The 19,398-nt window shown below is 35.3% G+C and overlaps 1 protein-coding gene across 8 annotated transcripts in view; it reads left to right on the forward strand.

Moving 5' to 3' along the window:
- Positions 1–19,398, forward strand: part of RAP1GDS1 (Rap1 GTPase-GDP dissociation stimulator 1) — a 182,473-nt gene that overhangs the window by 3,922 nt on the left and 159,153 nt on the right. The gene's annotated exons all lie outside the window — the stretch shown is intronic.

The following is a 19,398-nucleotide window of genomic DNA, read 5'->3' on the forward strand; positions in this document are numbered from 1 at the left end:
GAAAATGTTTAATGGCTTGAATCAGGTTATGGCAATGGGAATAGAATATTGCAAATAAAGAATAGGATTTACTTGGCAACCCATTGAGTATGGAATTGAGAGTCACAGGTTTTAGCCTGGGTGATAATGAGGATATGAGAATCTCCTGATACATGTTCAGTTAACAGGAAGAGGAAACAAATACTCAATTTTGGACCTATTGCATTAGACTTTTGGGTCTGTCCTTTAGTCTCTGCTCCTTGATAACAAGGACGTTGTCATGTTAGGATTTGAATACATTTCTAACACTAGTGTCTGCCACATAGTAGCTACGTAGAAAAATTGTGTTGACTGACTGAAACTAGATAAAAAATAGTTAACAAACATTTATTTTAACTTTTGAGAGTACAATTTGAATTAGAGATCTGGAAGTTATCCACAAATATCCTGAGGTGATATTTGAAGTTAGATCAGAGGACAAGAGTCAACAAAGAAAAAGAGGAAAATTGTTCATGGTAAGAATCTTGAGGAATGGGGTTCCTTAAGTTTTCCGTAGTTAGGGAAAAAGGAATGGTATGATTTCACACTGAAAAACACAGAAGAGTGAAAGACTAGAATTGGTATATGGTTGGTTTTAAGAAAGAGTGAATAGTCAATAAGGTCTGTTTTTTCAGAACAGTCAGGAGGGTGATAAGGACTGAGAACAGGCTCTATGTGCTTTGGTTAGGATATTACCCAGTATATTTTTCTAAAAAGCCACTTTAAGAGGTTTAGTAGATATGGAGGTCAGTTGTAAAGGCTAAGTGAATAATAAGTGGAAACAGTTCACTAGGTATAGTCATGCTGTATTTCTCACCTTGTTTAAAGATCTGCGAGAAAAGATAGATTTTTAAAAATATTTTTAACTCACTCTGCATGACAGATATTACATTTTAGAAAATATTTTAAAATTTTAAATGTATTTTAATTTACAAATTAAAAAAATTATTTTAATGTTGCGTTTTACATGGAAGGACATGTGCTGTTTTCTTGTCTAAGAATAATTTTTAATTTCACCATAGTGCCTCACATTTCTTTGACATTTCATTTTTAATGTCTTTGTGACTTAGTATAGTACAATTTTTATTTTTATAATGTCTGTCATGCAGAGTGAGTCTAGAATGATTTTATAATTTTGCATGGCATTTTGCCTAAATAATACTCTTTACTGATGAATGGTTTTATCACTTTTACTCTTAGACTTTGTGAATTTGAGACTTCTTTAGATTATAGGTATGCTTCTAATTATATTTTTAATTCCTGGAGTTGTAGTTTTCTCTGTAGATAGGTATCAAACTTATAGTCATTTTATTTTGCCTATATTTCCAAGTCCAGGAATGGTTTTCATAGCTAAATAATAAATACTAATTTTGCCTGATCTTTGCAAGTCTAGGCAGGGTGATAAGATATTTTTGAAAGCTGGTAATTACTAAAATTTATGATTTCAAAAAAGCATAGATGCTAGATTGGTAAATTTAAAAATTTTTCTTATGTTGGCATTATATCTGTTTTGTATATGTTTTTTTTTTTCATATGGGAGAAGGGTTGAATTCACTATTCTTGGTAGTCATATTCTGAAGTCTGTACTACTACTATTTGAAAAATTATAATAGCCTTAATTCTTTTTAAGAACCAAAATGATTTTGCTTTCATAGTGGAATCTTGGAATTTCTGGGTGACTTTGGGGAAATAGTGTGGATGCTCTCCAGAAATTCCTGATTTAACCTGAGATTGAACATAGCAATTCTGGAGTTATTGGTGGCACTAACAACAGCCATCAGAATTACCTAAATTTTAATATCCAGTCATGAACATCAGGAGGAGTGAAGGAGGAAGATTCAGTCCTTTGGGAACCCGATGTAATTTTAGATAGCCAAATGTTCGGATAACTGATAAGGAAAAAGTTTAATTTAAAATACATGTTGATGTTGAGTTCAGTTTGCCAGTATTTTGTCGAGGATTTTTCTATTTATGTTTATTAAGGATATTAGCTTGTAGTTTCTTTTCTTGTAGTATCATTGTCTGGCTTTGGTATCAGGGTAATGCTGGCCTCATTAAATGAGTTTGGAAGTATTTCCCTTTCTTCATTGTTTGGAAAGAGTTTGAGGAGGATTGGTATTAGTTCTTTTTTTAAAATAATTTCAACTTTTAGTTTAGGTTCAGAGGGTACATGTGCAGGTTTTTTTACATGGGCATATTATGTGACACTTTGGAGTATGAATAATCCCATCACCCAGGGGTTTGGAGTATGAATAATCCCATCACCCAGGTAGTGTGCATAGTACCCAGTGGGTACTTTTTCAGCTCTTGCCTCCCTCCATTTGTCCCCCTCTAGTAGTCCCCAGTATCTGTTGTTCCCATCTTTATGTCCATATGTACACCCAGTGCTTAGCTTCCACTTATAAATGAGAACATGTGGTATTTGGATTTCTTGTTTCTATGTTAATTTGCTTAGGATAGTGGCCTCCAGCTCCATCCATGTTGCTGCAAAGGACATGATTTCATTCTTTTTTGTGGGTGCATAGTATTCCATGGTATATATGTGCCACATTTTCTTTATCCAATCCACTATTGATAGGAACCTGGGTTGATTTCATGTTTTTGTTTTGTGAATAGTGCTGCAATGAAGATCTAAAAGCATGTGCCTTTTTGGTAGCATGATTTATTTTTCTCTGGAAATATACCCAGTAATGGGATGGCTGGGTCAAATGGTAGTTCTGTTTTAAGTTCGTCGAGAAGTCTTCAAATTGCGTTCCACAGTGTCTGAACTAATTTATATTTTCACTAACGGTGTAAAAACATTCTCTTTTCTCCACAGCCTTACAGCATCTGTTTTTTTGTTTGTTTGTTTGTTTTTACTTTTTAATAATAGCCATTCTGACTGGTGTGAAATGGTGTCTCATTGTGGTTCGATTTGCAGTCTCATCACATTAAGAGGATCATACATCATGATCAAGTGGGATTTATCCCTGGGATGCAAGAATGGTTGAACATACACAAATCAATAAATGTGATACACCACATTAACAGAATGAAGAACAAAAATCATATGATCATCTCAGTTGATGCAGAAAAAGCATTTGACAAAATTCAACATACTTTCATTTTTAAAACTCTCAACAAATTTGATGTAGAATGAATATGCCTAAACATAGTAAAGGTCCTATGTGACAAGCCCATAGCTAACATCATACTTAATGGTGAAAATCTGAAAGGTTTATCTCAGATTGAGAAAAAAACAAGGATGCCCACTCTTGCCGCTGCTATTTAAGATAGTACTAGAAGTCCTAGCAGAGCAAATAGACAAGAAAAAGAAATAAAAAAGCATTCAAATTGGAGAGTAAAATAATCTGTTTAAAGATAGCATGGTCTTATACATAGAAAGCCTTAAAGACTCCTTGAAAAAAAAGACAAAAACTATTAGACCTAATAAATGAATTCAGTAAAGTTTCAGGATACAAAATCAGCATAGAAAAATCAGAAGCATTTCTATACACTAACAGCAAACTTTCTGAGGATGTAATCAAGAAAACCATCCTATTTACAGTAGCTGCAAAAATATAAAATATTTAGGAATAAATTTAACCAAGAAGGTGAAAGATCTCTATGCTGAAAACTGTAAGACATTGATGAAAGAATTTGAAAAATTAAATAAACAGATATCCCATATTCATAAATTGGAAGAATTAATATTGTTACAATGTTCATAGTACTGAAAGTGATCTACAGATTCAATGTAATCCCTATCAAAATTCCAGTGAAACTTTTCACAGAAATAGCAAAACAATTCTAAAATTTGTATGGAACCACAAAAGATCTGAATAGCCAAAATAATCTTGAGCAAGAAGAACAAGGCCAGGGGCATCACACTACATGATTCAAGTCATGTTACAAAGCTGTAGTGATCAAAACAGTATGGTACTGGCATAAAAGCAGACACATAGATCAATGGAACAGAATAGAGAGGCCAGAAATAAACCCAAGAATTTACAGTCAATTGATCTTTAAAAAAAAAAAAAAAAAAAAAGCCAAGGAAACACAGTGGGGACAGGACAATCTCATCAATAAACACTGTTGTCCAAACTAGATATCCACATGCTGAAGAATGACATTGGATCCTTATTCATCCCATATATAAAAATCGGCTCAAAATGGGTCAGAGATTTAAACAAAAGATTTGAATTTGAAAAGCATAAGATGTGCACAAGAAAATACTGGAGAAAAGCTCCATAACATTGGTGTTGGCAATGATTTTTTGTTTATGGCATCAAAAGCACAGGCAACAAAAGCAAAAATAAACAAGTGGGACTTCATCAAATTAATAAGTTTCTCTATAGCAAAGGAAACAACAAAATGAAAAAGCAGCTTACATAATGAGGGGAAATATTTGCAAACCATATATCCGATTAGGGGTTAACATGTAAAAATAATCAGGAACTCATACAACTCAATAGCTAAAATAAAATAAAAATTCAAGTTGAGGATCCCTAATCCAAAATCTGAAATGCTCCAAAATCTGAAACTTTTTGAATGCTGACATGACACTCAAAGGAAATGCACATTGCAGCATTTGGATTTTTGGTTTCAGATTTTTGGATTAGGGATGTTAAACCAGTTAGTATCATGCACGTATTCCAAAATCTGAATAATTTCAAAATCTGAAACACTTCTGGTCTAAAGCATTTTGCATAAGGGACACAACCTGTATTTACCTAGATGTAAATAATAAATGAATATATTAGAATAGGTTATTGTCTCAGTCCATTTTGTGTTGCTATAACAGAATACTGCAGACTGGGTAATTTATAAAGAACAGAAATTTATTCTCTCAGAGTTCTGGAGTCTGGTAACTACAAGATCAAAGTGCCTGCAGGTTTGGTCTTTGGTTTCAAGATGAGGCCTAGTTGCTGTGTCCTCCAAAGAGGAGAAACCTTGTGCCCTCACACAACAGAAAAGCAAAAGAGAAAATCCACTCTGGTAAGCTCTTCGTATAATGCCATTAATCTATTTATGAGGGCAGAGCCCTCATGACCTGAACACCTCCCATTAAGCCCCACCTTCCAATACTGTTGTATTGGGGATTAAGTTTCAACATGAGTTTTGGAGGGGACAGAAACATTCAAACCATACTAGTTATAAAGACTATTTCAGTTATAAAAGCCTGTGATTCCTTGAAACTGAAGTTTGAAATATACTCCATATCATTGGTATCTTAAATATAATCTCTATATAACTTGTTTTTCTTTAGTGTTCAAATGGTAATGTATACTTGAGATAGCAACTTAAGGGTTCGAACCAACTTTAGCTTTGTCTAAATAAATGACCTAAAAAACCATTTCTCATGCTGGCTAAGATACGGATGCTGGATTCAAATTGCAGGTGAAATAATTCTCTCAGTGCTTCTAGTTATACAACTTTTGTAACTAGAAGCACTTCAGGAGTTAAAACCAAGGATTAGGTTAGTGATAAATGGAAGTGGTTAAATTGAGCTCCTAGCTACGATTGGTCGTACAGTTGACCCTTGAATAACATGGATTTGAACGGCGCAGTTCCACTTCCATGTGGATTTTTTTTTTTCAATAAAAGCTATACCAAGTGAGTCGCCTCTCCTGCCTCCCCTTTCATCTCCTCCACCTCTGCCACACCTGAGACAGCTAGATGAACCCCTCCTCTTCTCAGCCTACTCAGTGTGACTATAATAAGGATGAAGACCTTTATGATGACCCACTTCCCATGTAATGAACAGTAAATACATTTTCTCTTCCTTCCATTTTCTTTTCTCTAGCTTACCTTATTGTAACAATATGGTATTTGATGCATATGGTATATGATGCATATAACATACAAAATATGTGTTAATTGACTGTTTATGTTATTGGTAAGGCTTCTGGTCAGCATTAGGCTATTAGTTAAGGTTTTAGGGAGTTAAAGTTATGTGTGGATTTTTGACTGAGGGAGAGGGGGATTGGTACCCCTAGTGCCTGCATTGTTCAAGGGTCAACAGTACTCGTAAATTCCAAAGTCCTTTTTGTTCACAAAATGATTTTAGGTACTTATTGGTACTGAAATATATTTATTAATATCTGGGCTACATCTTTGTATTGTATTTAGCGGATTAGTAGACATCTCTACATGCATAGTTAATTAAAACTCATTGAGTTCAAAATAAAACTCATTTTATAATTTTTAATAATGATAATTAGAGGGGTGCTGGTAAATGTTTAACTAAACGCCTTTTTCCAAAATAGCCCTGATTTGTGATGGCTGTCAATTTCCTGTGGTGTAAATACTCCCCCATGGCTCATTTCAAGCTGCTAAAATAGTGTCACTGAATGCAGAGTTGAGAAGAGACAAGAGGTAGCACATTGTTATATACCACATCCACCATATAGACGTAATCTCATTAGCACATATAATAGTAAAATGTAAAGTAAGTAGTGATGGTTTTGAGCGTTAATTTTTCTGTTTTAGTATAACTCATATATGTTTATATAATTTCAATAATGGCTGTTTTAATAACTGCCTCATAAAAATCCTGAAAATTTAATAATTATATCTCATGGAGTAGTACAGGGGGCTGTATACCATTGAGTTCATAATTACCATTTATTAAGAATTATTGATGTCAGTTATGCTACACTTTATGTATTTTTAAAACTGAATTTTAATCCTTTCAACAATTCTATGAAGTAGGTGACACTGTCTCCATTTTACTAAATCAAAGAATTAAATAATTTATCCAAGGGGACAACTAACACTCCAACATCCTGATTTAGAGCAATGGTTCTCAAACTTTAGCTTGCATAGAATCACTTGAAGAGCTTGTTTTTAAAAAATACTGGGCCCACTTTCAGAAGTTCTGATTCAATAGATGTGGGGTGGGCTGAGAATTTGCATTGTCAAGACCTTCCCAGGTGATGCCACACTGGGAACAGCACCACCATCAAGCATAGGCTGACAAGCTTTTTCCATAAAGGATCAGATGATAAATATTTTAGGCTTTGTAGGCCATGAGGCGGAATCAAAGGTACTACATATTAGGTTGGTGCATAAGTAATTGTGGTTTCAGACTGTGCATTTTAAATAATTACTACTAGGTGCAAACACATCTTTATTAATCAAAATAGGAACATTAAAATCAACACATTTTTGCCAATGGGAAATAAGTTTATTCCTGTAGCGTAAAAATCCATGCTTCGGGATTTGACGAACACTTGGAAAGCATTTTCTGCATCCTGTTGGTTGTGGAAGCATTTTCCCTCCTAAAAGTCGCCGAGATGCTTGAAGAAGTAGTAGTCAGTTGGTGAGAGGTCAAGTGAATATGGCAGATGAGGCAAAACTTCATAGCTCAGTTCGTTCAACTTTTGAAGCGTTGGTTGTGCGATCTGTGGTTGGATGTTGTCATGGAGAAGAATTGGGCCCTTTCTGTTGACCAGTGCCGGCTGCAGACAGTACGGTTTTCAGTGCATCTCATGAATTTGCTGAGCATACTTCTCAGATGTAATGGTTTCACTGGGATTCAGAAAGCTGTAGTGGATCAGCAGCAGACCACCAGACAGTGATCATGACCTTTTTTTGGTGCAAGTTTGGCTTTGGGAAGTACTTTGGAGCTTCTTGGTCCAACCACTGAACTGGTCATCTCCAGTTGTATAAAATCCACTTTTCAGTTGCCATATAAAATCCACTTTTTGTTGCACGTCACAATCTGATCGAGAAATTGTTCATTGTTGTTGCATAGGATGAGAGAAGACAACACTTTAAAACAACGATTTTTTTTCTGATTTTCGCTCAGCTCATAAGGCACCCACTTATCGAGCTTTTTCACCTTTCCAATTTGCTGCAAATGCTGAACTACCATAGAATGGTCGACATTGAGTTCTTCGGCAACTTCTCGTGTAGTTGTAAGAGGATCAGCTTTGATGATTGCTCTCAATTGGTCATTGTCGACTTCTCATCTTCCACTACACTCCTCATCTTCTAGGCTCTCGTCTCCTTTGCAAAACTTCTTGAGCCACCACTGCACTGTACGTTCGTTAGCAGTTCCTGGGCCAAGTGCATTGTTGAAGTTGCTAGTTGTCTCCGCTGCTTTACAACCCATTTTGAACTCAGAAATAAGAAAATCGCTCTTAAAGAGAACTGTGCATTAAAATGATGTATAACATAACCACATTTATTTAAGAATGTATTCGAGCATCTAACAGCAAATTTCAACAATGCAAAAACTGCAGTTATGTTTGCACCAGCCTAAAAGAAAAGGGAAAAATATATATGAGAGAACATAAATGTCCATCATTTTTTTTACTACATTTGAAATATGATAACATTAATTGAACACAATTTATTGTGATAAAAAATGAAAAGACTGGAGTTCTTTTTTTTTAATTTATATTTTTTGTTTTAAAGTTCTTTTGGGATAACATTTCACTTATTAAGATTCAAAGTTATCCTCTTATCAGAATTTATTGTAGATGTTTATCTGTTAATGCAGACCTGTAAATGCAGTTTTACAAATTTCATCTTCGAGGCATTTTTTTCCCCACACAAATAAGTACTGCCAATTGTATATGATCTTAATGAGCATATTCGTTGTATGGAAGGCACTAATAGAATTCTTTCAGTACAGCTGTAATTGTTGGCAAAAAACATTGTTTTTGGTTTTTTTTTTCCCAAGACTTTTCTTGATATTTGCCATTTAGTATACAATTACATTGCAGATTAACCACTTCCAATTTAAGGTTAGGTGGGAGCTCCTCAATTGCATGGTTAAATGGATTTTGAAATATAGAAATTTCCTTTGCACTTGCAGTGAGGTCTGAAAAGCACTGCAGGAACTATAGTTTGAGCTTGCAAAACATATCTATTGCAAATTTGTGTATGGAGGGAGATCTTTTTATTTTAACATTTGACAACACAGGAAGTATATAAAGCCATTATTACTTGTAATTGGAACAGTGTTGTCAAAATGACTTTATTGCAGTATTTTCTCGTGTAAGCACTGCTTTGCCTTGACTTTTAAGTCAGATTCATTAGGAAACTATCAAATTTGCAGCAAATTTTAATTTCCAAAGCCATAGTAGTGGTTAAAGGCCTTTCTTTTTGTTCAGAAAATTTCGTTTGTGTCCTTGAGCTCAAAAAAACACAATAAAACTCTGTAACCACTAAGCCATTAGACTTCTGTGTCATAAGGCAAGTCTGGATTTTGTTTCCATTTCTGATCAAAATTTACAGAACTTATGATGGTTAAATCTGTGAGAATAAATGAAGTTCACTGGTGACATTACTGGTTCAGTGATACATGGTAAATTAATGTTTTCCCTACTGGTTCAATGATACGTGATAAATTGTTTTCCCTATTGATGAATAATAGAATGAAGTACCATAGCTTTAAATACCTATGCTTTCACAAACTTTGTAAATTTGTTCAACTAAACCTTTTTCTGGTCTTCATTTATTTTTGTCACCATCAGTTGCATCACATCTTAACAGATTCCACTTCAGGTTATACTGAATTGGTGCTTTCTCAACTTGGGAAATATTCTTGCTTATTATTATTTTATGGAGACTCTTCATAGAGTCTAACTCTTCTGTGATTTCAAGCTTGGAATTGACTTCTTGAGAAAAAACTAAGCAGTATCATTAATATCTGCCAGCTCATCAAGAGCCAAAGAAAACCTCTATCTATCAAGCCAAAGAAAACAAATCTTTTGCCTTGTTTTTTAGTTGAATGTTGGTATTGCTCCCAGTGTCCTCATCTGCAGTGGTTATTCTCACTGAAAGGTTATTCTTAAACAAGTTTATTTTCTCTGGAAACATTGGTTGCTGCAGCCAAATACAGTTTAATTAACTCCCTATGGGTAACTGGATTTTCTTGCTTGGATAATAAATGAGATACATGGAAGCTTAATTAACTCCCTATGGGTAACTGGATTTTCTTGCTTGGATAATAAATGAGATACCCGGAAGCTTAATTTCTTTGCAGCTGTGTGTGTGTGTGTGTGTGTGTCTGTGTGTGTGTCTGTGTCTGTGTGTGTGGAAATTCTGCTGTGATGAGATACTTTGTTTTATATTTTCCTGATTTCTCTGATGATAACTTTCCTTTGTCTTGGGAATGTGATGAGTGCTTAGTCTGGTAGTATCGATGTATATTGTATGGTACAATGGTTTGCCATCTAACTCGATAACAAAACAATTCACATACTACTTTAAATGCTTTAAAAGTGTGACATGCTTCTCTTATTTTGACAGGAAGATCAAATATGGTATAACAGTATACTATGGTTTTTGAAGCACTTGACAAGTCATAACTGTCACTGCAATTTGTAGTGCATCCAGCAACAGTGTAAAGTGAATCATTCTGTTACAACCCCTCAGTTCTGCTATCATAATGCAAACACAGCTATAGGCAGTGCACAAAGGAATGAGTTGTGTTCCAATAAAATTTTATGGACACTGAAATTTAAATTTTATATAATTTGCATTTCATGAAATATGTTTTTCCCTTAATTTTATTCAACCATTTATAGAAGTAAAAGCCATTATTTTTGCTTTACTTTTACTTTCACCATTACATAAAAGTATGTATGGGTTGTGGACTGTACAAAAATTTTACATGGGCAATGGGCTGTAGTTTGCCAATTCTTGCCATAGAGTAATGCTGCGCTACTTCACCTTTCCACAAGACTTTTTCTCTCTATGAATTCCCTATCTAAGTGAATGATACCACCATTCATCTGTGCAACCGTTCCTAAAATCTGGAGTCATTTTTTGAACATCATTGGGTTCCCTAAGTTTTAGCAATTCTAGTACTTTGAATTAATCCTCCCGCCTCTTTACTGTAAACATGTAAGTTTAGGCCCTTACTACCTCTTCTTGAGACTACACTACTCTTTTAACAGATGTTCTTTCCCCTGGCATCCCTCTTCTTGACCAATTTTTACTTGCTGCTAGAGTACTGTCTGAGTTCATTTGGGCTGCTGTAACAGAATACTATATATTGGGTGGCATATAAACAACAGATTTTTTTTTTTCCCACAGTTCTGGTGACTGGGAAGTTCAAGATCAAGGTGCTGGCAGATTCAGTGTCTGGTCAAGGCCTGCCTCCTGGTTTATAGGTCATCTTTTCTATGTAACCTCACATGGTAGAAGGAGTGAGTAAGCTCTCTGGAGGTCGAGTTTATAAGGGAACTAATTCCATTCACAAGGGCTCCACTCTAATGACCTAATCACCTCTCAAAGGCCCTACCACCTAATACCATCCACACTGGGAGTAGGATTTCAACATACGAATTTTTAGGGGACACAAACATTCCATCTATAACAAGTACTCTTTCTAAAATATAAATCTGATTGTTTTACTCCTTAGACATATTTTGTAATGGTTTTCCATTACCTAGAGCAGGGTTCCCAAACTCAAATGTAACTGATTAAAGGTAATTAAATGGTGATTCTTTTTGACATACCCCCTTTTTTTTTTGCATATTGAGTAAAAGAGAAAATTTTTTATTTCCGTGAAGATGGCTTACTCTTATTTTTCTTAAAGTATGTCTTTCTTTTTGTCTTTCATTTTGTTACTTTGAATAAAAAAGAACAGCTTAGAAATACATTTCTCTACTATAACAAAGACAGCAGCAAAAACATGATGAATGGCATCTAACACTGGACATCATTCTAAGGATACAGAAGGAAATGCTGGGACTATGGCAACTAGAGCATTTGCCCAACCTGGAAGAGGATTCCCTGTGCAACCTCAACGAGTTTTGCCCTAAGAATGTGGGCCCAAGGAAGTCACATTTTTGACTTTTCAAAAGAAGTCAGAAACCAGATTTTTAAGTCTGAAATCTTCAGATGGCTGGTTTTGGAAATGGAAAAATATTGTGAGATCTGGAAACTCAAATGATGATATTATGGTTCTCTCTCTATTTGGCTAGATTAGGGACTGAGGATCAGTAAGACCTGTCAAGAGACAGGTCCGAGTTCATGCCTTTAGTTAGGGGCAGTGTCAGGCCTAGAATGTTGATCTCTCAGCTCCTATAGTAGTGTTCTTTTTATTATACCAGACTAGCTCCAATTTGTTACTGAAAAAAAGCAAGCGCACACATACATACACACACACAAACATGAACAAGCTAATACTAAGGATTCATCCAATTAAGTGAGTTAATGGAAAACTGTTGACCCTTTTGGACATTTCCATTAACAGAATCCAGACACTAATCACCTCATTCCTGTAGTACTGAGATACTAGACTTTCTCCCCAGTGCTTTCTATATACTATGACCAGATTAACATTTTTAAAAAGACACTAGATCAATTGTATTACTTTCTTATACAGGAATCTGATATTGCTTCAATTGCCTATCATATCAAGTCTAAACCCTGCTGAGCTTTCAAGACCCACAAAAATTTGCTACCTCTTATTTCTCATTACTCTCTGCAACACATCTTCCTTTCACTTTCCCCTGTATTCTTCGTCATAACACCAGTACATCTTTGATCCTGTTATTATATTACTTCTTCTAGAATAGCCTGTTTTCTTGTCTTCTTAATCATTTTTCATAGTCTAACTCATTAAGATGGCTTCTGAGTTCACTGACCTCTCATTTCTGTGGTACCTACTACTACTTAGATTTCAAATCTCATTCAGTGATGTAGTTCTATTCACTCAGTGTTTCATATTTCTTTTTGGCATTCAGTAAATACTTGTTTGTGGATGTTACAAAGTCACTACAGATTTAGGTCATGCTACTGCTCTTAACAACAGTATCCTATAGTGATAATAGGAATTTTTGTAATAGAGTTTGTCAGGCAGCAGCCTGTGGGCCAAATATACCATGTAGATGGATTTTGTTAAGGAAATTTTAGAAATTGGAATTAACTGTTAACACTTAAATATCAACAAATTTCTGATGAAAATACGCTTTCTAGCCAAGTGGTGGCTCACGCCTGTAATCTCAGCACTTTGGGAGGCCAAGGCGGACGTGTCACTTGAGGCCAGGAGTTCAAGACCAGAGTGGCCAACATGGCTACTAAAAGTACAAAAATTAGCCTTTAGTCCAACCAAGCTACTCAGGAGGCTGAGGCACCAGAATCATGTGAACCCGGGAGGTGGAGATTGTAGTGAGCCAAGATAGAGCCACTGCATTCCAACCTGGGCGACAGAGCAAGGCTCCGTCTCAAAAAAATAAAAAATGTACAGTACCCTAGGCTGCATTCCCATTAAACAGTCATCTATAGTTGTCTTTTAGGCAGGGTATGAGGTCCCCCTAGTTTTCATTACTTCTTATTATCTTATATCCTTCAAATTTCACTCATTAAAACTCCTGTTTATCTAGTTCCTGGAGGGATCTGAATTGCTAAAGATTTAATTATGTTCAAAATTATTGTAAAGTTGAATTTATATTTTTGAAAATTAATATTTTAAAATTAAGTTAATTGTGAAAATTTAATCATACAAGTAGTCAAGAGCACAACTACTTATGATCTGTATAGTCACTAATCATGGTTAAACTGAATTTTTAATTGATCAGAATGACATAAGAAATCATAGAGATACGGAATAGATTCTCTGCTCTCCCATTAACTGTGTATAGCCTTTGGCAAGTTGCTTAAGCTCTTTTATATCCTCATTTTATATATACCCTTAAGATATTATCATTGTCATTGATTAAGAACCACAGAATAGATTCCAAATGAAGGAAATGGGGGCCTATTTTATAAGGAAATAATACAAATTTTAATATGGAAACTTTCAAGCTCAGTTACCTTATAAGGACTTCACTAGCCTAAACCAAGATCTGTTGGATTTTTTCTTTCCTTGTTTTTGGCCTTGCAGCATTAAATAAATTTTGTAGGAAAAATGATGGCATTCCATTTTAAAAAGTCATCATAGTATAATAATAGGGCCACTAGGCTGGTCACGGTGGCTCACGCCTGTAATCCCAGCACTTTGGGAGGCCAAGGCGGGTGGATCATGAGGTCAGGAGATCGAGACCATCCTGGCTAACATAGTGAAACCCCGTCTCTACTAAAAATACAAAAAAAATTAGCTGGGCGTGGTGGTGGGTGCCTGTAGTCCCAGCTACTGGGGAGGCTGAGGCAGGAGAATGGCGTGTACCCGGGAGGCGGAGCTTGCAGTGAGCCGAGATCGCACCACTGCACTCCAGCCTGGGCGACAGAGCAAGACTCCGTCTCAAAAACAAACAAAGAAACAAACAAACAAAAATAATAATAATAGGGCCACTATATTTTTTCTAAGGAACATTATTATATCTTAGCATTTTATAATATATAAGAGTTCTATAACATTATTTAAAATAACTATATGCAGAAGAATTACATAAATGATATATAATTTTAAAATTTTTAAATAATTACATTTAAAAATTTTTTAAATGATATAAAAAAGAATTATATAAAATAATTTCAGATAACTAGTAAATGATCGTTGGAATTTTTTTCATAGGGAAAAAAACAGGAATTGAACTTTTTTTTTGTGACCCAGAATAATTTTTTTTGAGATGTAAATTATTTATATATACTTACATGTATACGTATATTGCATAATTTATATTTTTGACATTATAAAATATTTTCTGAACTTTAAGTTCTGTACTGTAAGTCCTAGGGTACATGTGCACAACGTGCAGGTTTGTTACATGGGTATATATGTGCCATGTTGGTTTGCTGCACCCATCAACTCATCATTTACATTAGGTATTTCTCCTAAAGCTATCCCTTCCCCTGTCCCCCACCCCATGACAGGCCCCCGTTTGTGATGTTCCCCGCCCTGTGTCCAAGTGTTCTCATTGTTCAGTTCCCACCTGTGAGTGAGAACTTGCGGTGTTTGGTTTTCTGTCCTTGTGATAGTTTGCTCAGAATGATGGTTTCCAGCTTCATCCATATCCCTGCAAAGGGCATGAACTCATCCTTTTTTATGGCTGCATAGTATTCCATGGTGTATATGTGCCACATTTTCTTAATCTAGTCTATCATTGGTGGACATTTGGGTTGGTTCCAAGTCTTTGCTATTGTGAATAGTGCTGCAATAAACATACATGTGCATGTGTCTTTATAGTAGCATGATTTATAATCCTTTGGGTATATACCCAGTAATGGGATGGCTGGGTCAAATGGTATTTCTAGTTCTAGATCCTTGAGGAATCGCCACACTGTCTTTCACAGTGGTTGAACTAGTTTACAGTCCCACCAACAGTGTAAAAGTGTTCCTATTTCTCCACATCCTCTCCAGCATCTGTTATTTCCTGACTTTTTAATGATCGCCATTCTAACTGTTGTGAGATGGTATCTCATTGTGGTTTTGATTTGCATTTCTCTGATGACTAGTGATGATGAGCATTTTTTCATGTGTCTGTTGGCTGCATAAATGTCTTCTTTTGAGAAGTGGCTGTTCATATCCTTTGCCCACTTTTTGATGGGGTTGTTTTTTTCTTGTAAATTTAAGTTCTTTGTAGATTCTGGATGTTAGCCCTTTGTCCGATGGGTAGATTGCAAAAATTTTCTCCCATTGTGTAAGTTGCCTGTTCACTCTGATGGTAGTTTCTTTTGCTGTGCTGAAGCTCTTTAATTAGATCCCTTTTGTCAATTTTGGCTTTTGTTGCCATTGCTTTTGGTATTTTATTCATGAAGTCCTTGCCCGTGCCTATGTCCTGAATGGTATTTTCTAGGTTTTCTTCTAGAGTTTTTATGGTTTTAGGTCTAACATTTAAGTCTTTAATCCATCTTGAATTAATTTTTGTATAAGGTGTAAGGAAGGGATCCAGTTCCAGCTTTCCACATATGGCTAGCCAGTTTTGCCAGCACCATTTATTAAATAGAGAATCCTTTCCCCATTTATTGTTTTTGTCAGGTTTGTCAAAGATCAGATGGTTGTAGACGTGTGGTGTTATTTCTGAGGCCTCTGTTCTGTTCCATTGGTCTAGCTCTCTGTTTTGGTACCAGTACCATGCTGTTTTGGTTACTGTAGCCTTGTAGTATAGTTTGAAGTCAGGTAGCGTGATGCCTTCAGCTTTGTTCTTTTTGCTTAGGATTGTCTTGGCAATGTGGGCTCTTTTTTGGTTTCATATGAACTTTAAAGTAGTTTTTTCCAATTCTGTGAAGAAAGTCATTGGTAGCTTGATGGGGATGGCATTGAATCTATAAATTACCTTGGGCAGTATGGCCATTTTCACGATATTGATTTATCATATCCATGAGCATAGAATGTTCTTCCATTTGTTTGTGTCCTCTTTTATTTCGTTGAGCAGCGGTTTGTAGTTCTCCTTGAAGAGGTCATTCACATCCCTTGTAAGTTGGATTGCTCTTTGAAGCAATTGTGAATGGGAGTTCACTCATGATTTGGCTGTTTGTCTGTTATTGGTGTATAGGAATGCTTGTGATTTTTACACATTGATTTTGTGTCCTGAGACTTTGCTGAAGTTGCTTATCAGCTTAAGGAGATTTTGGGCTGAGACGATGGGGTTTTCTAAATATACAATCATGTCATCTGCAAACAGGGACAATTTGACTTCCTCTTTTCCTAATTGAATACCCTTTATTTCTTTCTGTTGCCTGACTGCCCTGGTGAGAGCTTCTAACACTATGCTGAATAGGAGTGGTGAGAGAGGGCATCCCTGTCTTGTGCCATTTTTGAAAGAGAATGCTTCGAGTCTTTGTCCATTCAGTATGATATTGGTTGTGGGTTTGTCATAAATAGCTCTTATTATTTTGAGATACTTTCCATCAATACCTAGTTTATCGAGAGGTTTTAGCATGAAGGGCTGTTAAATTTTGTCCAAGGCCTTTTCTGCATCTTTTGAGATAATCGTGGTTTTTGTCATTGGTTCTGTTTATGTGATGGATTACGTTTATTGATTTGTGTATGTTGAACCAGCCTTGCATCCCAGGGATGAAGCCTACTTGATCGTGGTGGATAAGCTTTTTGATGTGCTGCTGGATTCGGTTTGCCAGTATTTTATTGAGAATGTTTGCATTGATGTTCATCAGGGATATTGGTCTAAAATTCTCTTTTTTTATTGTGTCTCTGTCAGGCTTTGGTATCAGGATGATGCTGGCCTCATAAAATGAGTTAGGGAGGATTCCCTCTTTTTCTATTGATTGGAATAGTTTCAGAAGGAATGGTACCAGATCCTCTTTGTACCTCTGGTGGAATTTGGCTGTGAATCCATCTGGTCCTGGACTTTTTTTGGTTGGTAGGCTATTAATTATTGCCTCAATTTCAGAGCCTGTTATTTGTCTATTCAGAGATTCAGCTTCTTCCTGGTTTAGTCTTGGGAGGGTGTATGTGTCCAGGAATTTATCCATTTCCTCTAGATTTTCTAGTTTATTTGCATAGAGGTGTTTATAGTATTCTCTGATGGTAGTTTATATTTCTGTGGGATCGGTGGTGATATCCCCTTTATCATTTTTTATTGCATCTATTTGATTCTTCTCTCTTTTCTTCTTTATTAGTCTTGCTAGCGGTCTATCAATTTTGTTGATCTTTTCAAAAAAACAGCTCCTGGATTCATTGATTTTTTTTTTGAATGATTTTTTTGTGTCTCTATCTCCTTCAGTTCTGCTCTGATCTTAGTTATTTCTTGCCTTCTGCTAGCTTTTGAATTTGTTTGCTCTTGCTTCTCTAGTTCTTTTAATTGTGATGTTAGAATGTCTATTTTAGATCTTTCCTGCTTTCTCTTGTGGGCATTTAGTGCTGTACATTTCCCTCTACACACTGCTTTAAATGTGTCCCAGAGATTCTGGTATGTTGTGTATTTGTTCTCATTGATTTCAAAGAACATCTTTATTTCTGCCTTCATTTTGTTATTTACCTAGTAGTCATTCAGGAGCAGGTTGTTCAGTTTCCATGTAGTTGTGTGGTTTTGAGTGAGTTTCTTAATCCTGAGTTCTAATTTGATTGCACTGTGGTCTGAGAGACAGTTTGTTGTGATTTTTGTTCTAGGAATTGAACTTTAAAAAAATTGCCTTCAAAACTGTGAGAAACACATACCATGAAAGACTTTTTTTGACAAGAAATTCATCAGATTTTAAAAACAATTTTTTAACTCTTCTGAAAATTATTCCCTTTTGAAGATTCTTCAAGTAACTTCATGAAAGATGAAACTGATCATTACAAAAATGCAAAACTTACATTGGTGTAGTTGTGTTTCAGAGAAATAAAAATGTTGATTTGTTTTTAACATTATAAGCTACATTTGGTCTCAAAAATACAGTTAGAGCAAAAAAAAATAGTATGAGCTAATGATTTTCCTTTAGTTGCAGAAATGCATTTCTGGGGATGGTGATGTGGTGGTAAGCTCTAATAAAACTTGTCCAGTGTATTATATTTCTGGCTTTTATGTGTTGCATACAAAGCACCATCAGTCAAATCAGCAACACAAAACTACTATATTAGGCAGTATAAACAGTGACAAAGTAAGGAGTGCAAGTAGTCATATTTCTAGTTTCGAAATGCTTAAACTCTAGTAGATAAAGAATAATAGAAAATGAGTGATAAAAAAGGACATAATTTAGATTGTCAAGAGAAAACACAGACCCCTAAGAATTTAATTAAGAGGACAGATTATATTTACTTTTTCAGCCCCTAATACAGCTTCTTGGACATATGTAAGTGTTCATTACTTAAAATGATCTGGAACTTTTTCTAGAATTTATTATTTATTCAGTTAAACACTTATTGAAAGCTAAAGTGTGTATTCCGCATTGTACTACCCTTGAGATACTGTTGCAGACTGCTTCCTGGTACATTTCATTGTAATTTTTTTTTTTTTTTTTTTTTTTTTTAGTCACTAATTCAGATACATAGACGGTTGTTACCTAGTACAACTAGCTAACGTGTTTGGATTATAAATTCATTTTGGAAGAGCTTACATCTATGTAAAGGAAGGTACAGACAGTCCTTTGCACAGTTCTGATTAGCACAATATCTGTGTAACTTTCATTTAACTGAGCGAAGTTCAACTACCTATACAGAAGGAAGAGCCTGTACTTGCAGACACACGTATATCTGGATTTATTCCAACTTTGGCACTTATTCTGGGCAAGTTATTCAGCTTCTGAATTCAGCTTTCTCATCTATTACAGTCAGATAATAATATCTATTTCACAAGGGAGTTGGAAATAGTACATAAAGTGATATCCATATAATTTTTAAAAATAATGTTATCTATAGGGTTTTTTCCCCTTTTATTTTAGATTCAGGGAGCACGTAATGCAGTTTGTTACCTGGATAAATTGCATGATGCTGAGGTTTAGGGTACAAATGATCCCATCACCCAGGTACTGAACATATTAAATAGTACACAGTAGTTTTTCAACCCCATGTAATTTTAAATTTCCATTTCCAAAGCTAAAAATATAATTGTT

This window comes from Pongo abelii, chromosome 3 (genome assembly GCF_028885655.2).
Source record: "Pongo abelii isolate AG06213 chromosome 3, NHGRI_mPonAbe1-v2.0_pri, whole genome shotgun sequence".
NCBI classification, from domain to species: domain Eukaryota; kingdom Metazoa; phylum Chordata; class Mammalia; order Primates; family Hominidae; genus Pongo; species Pongo abelii.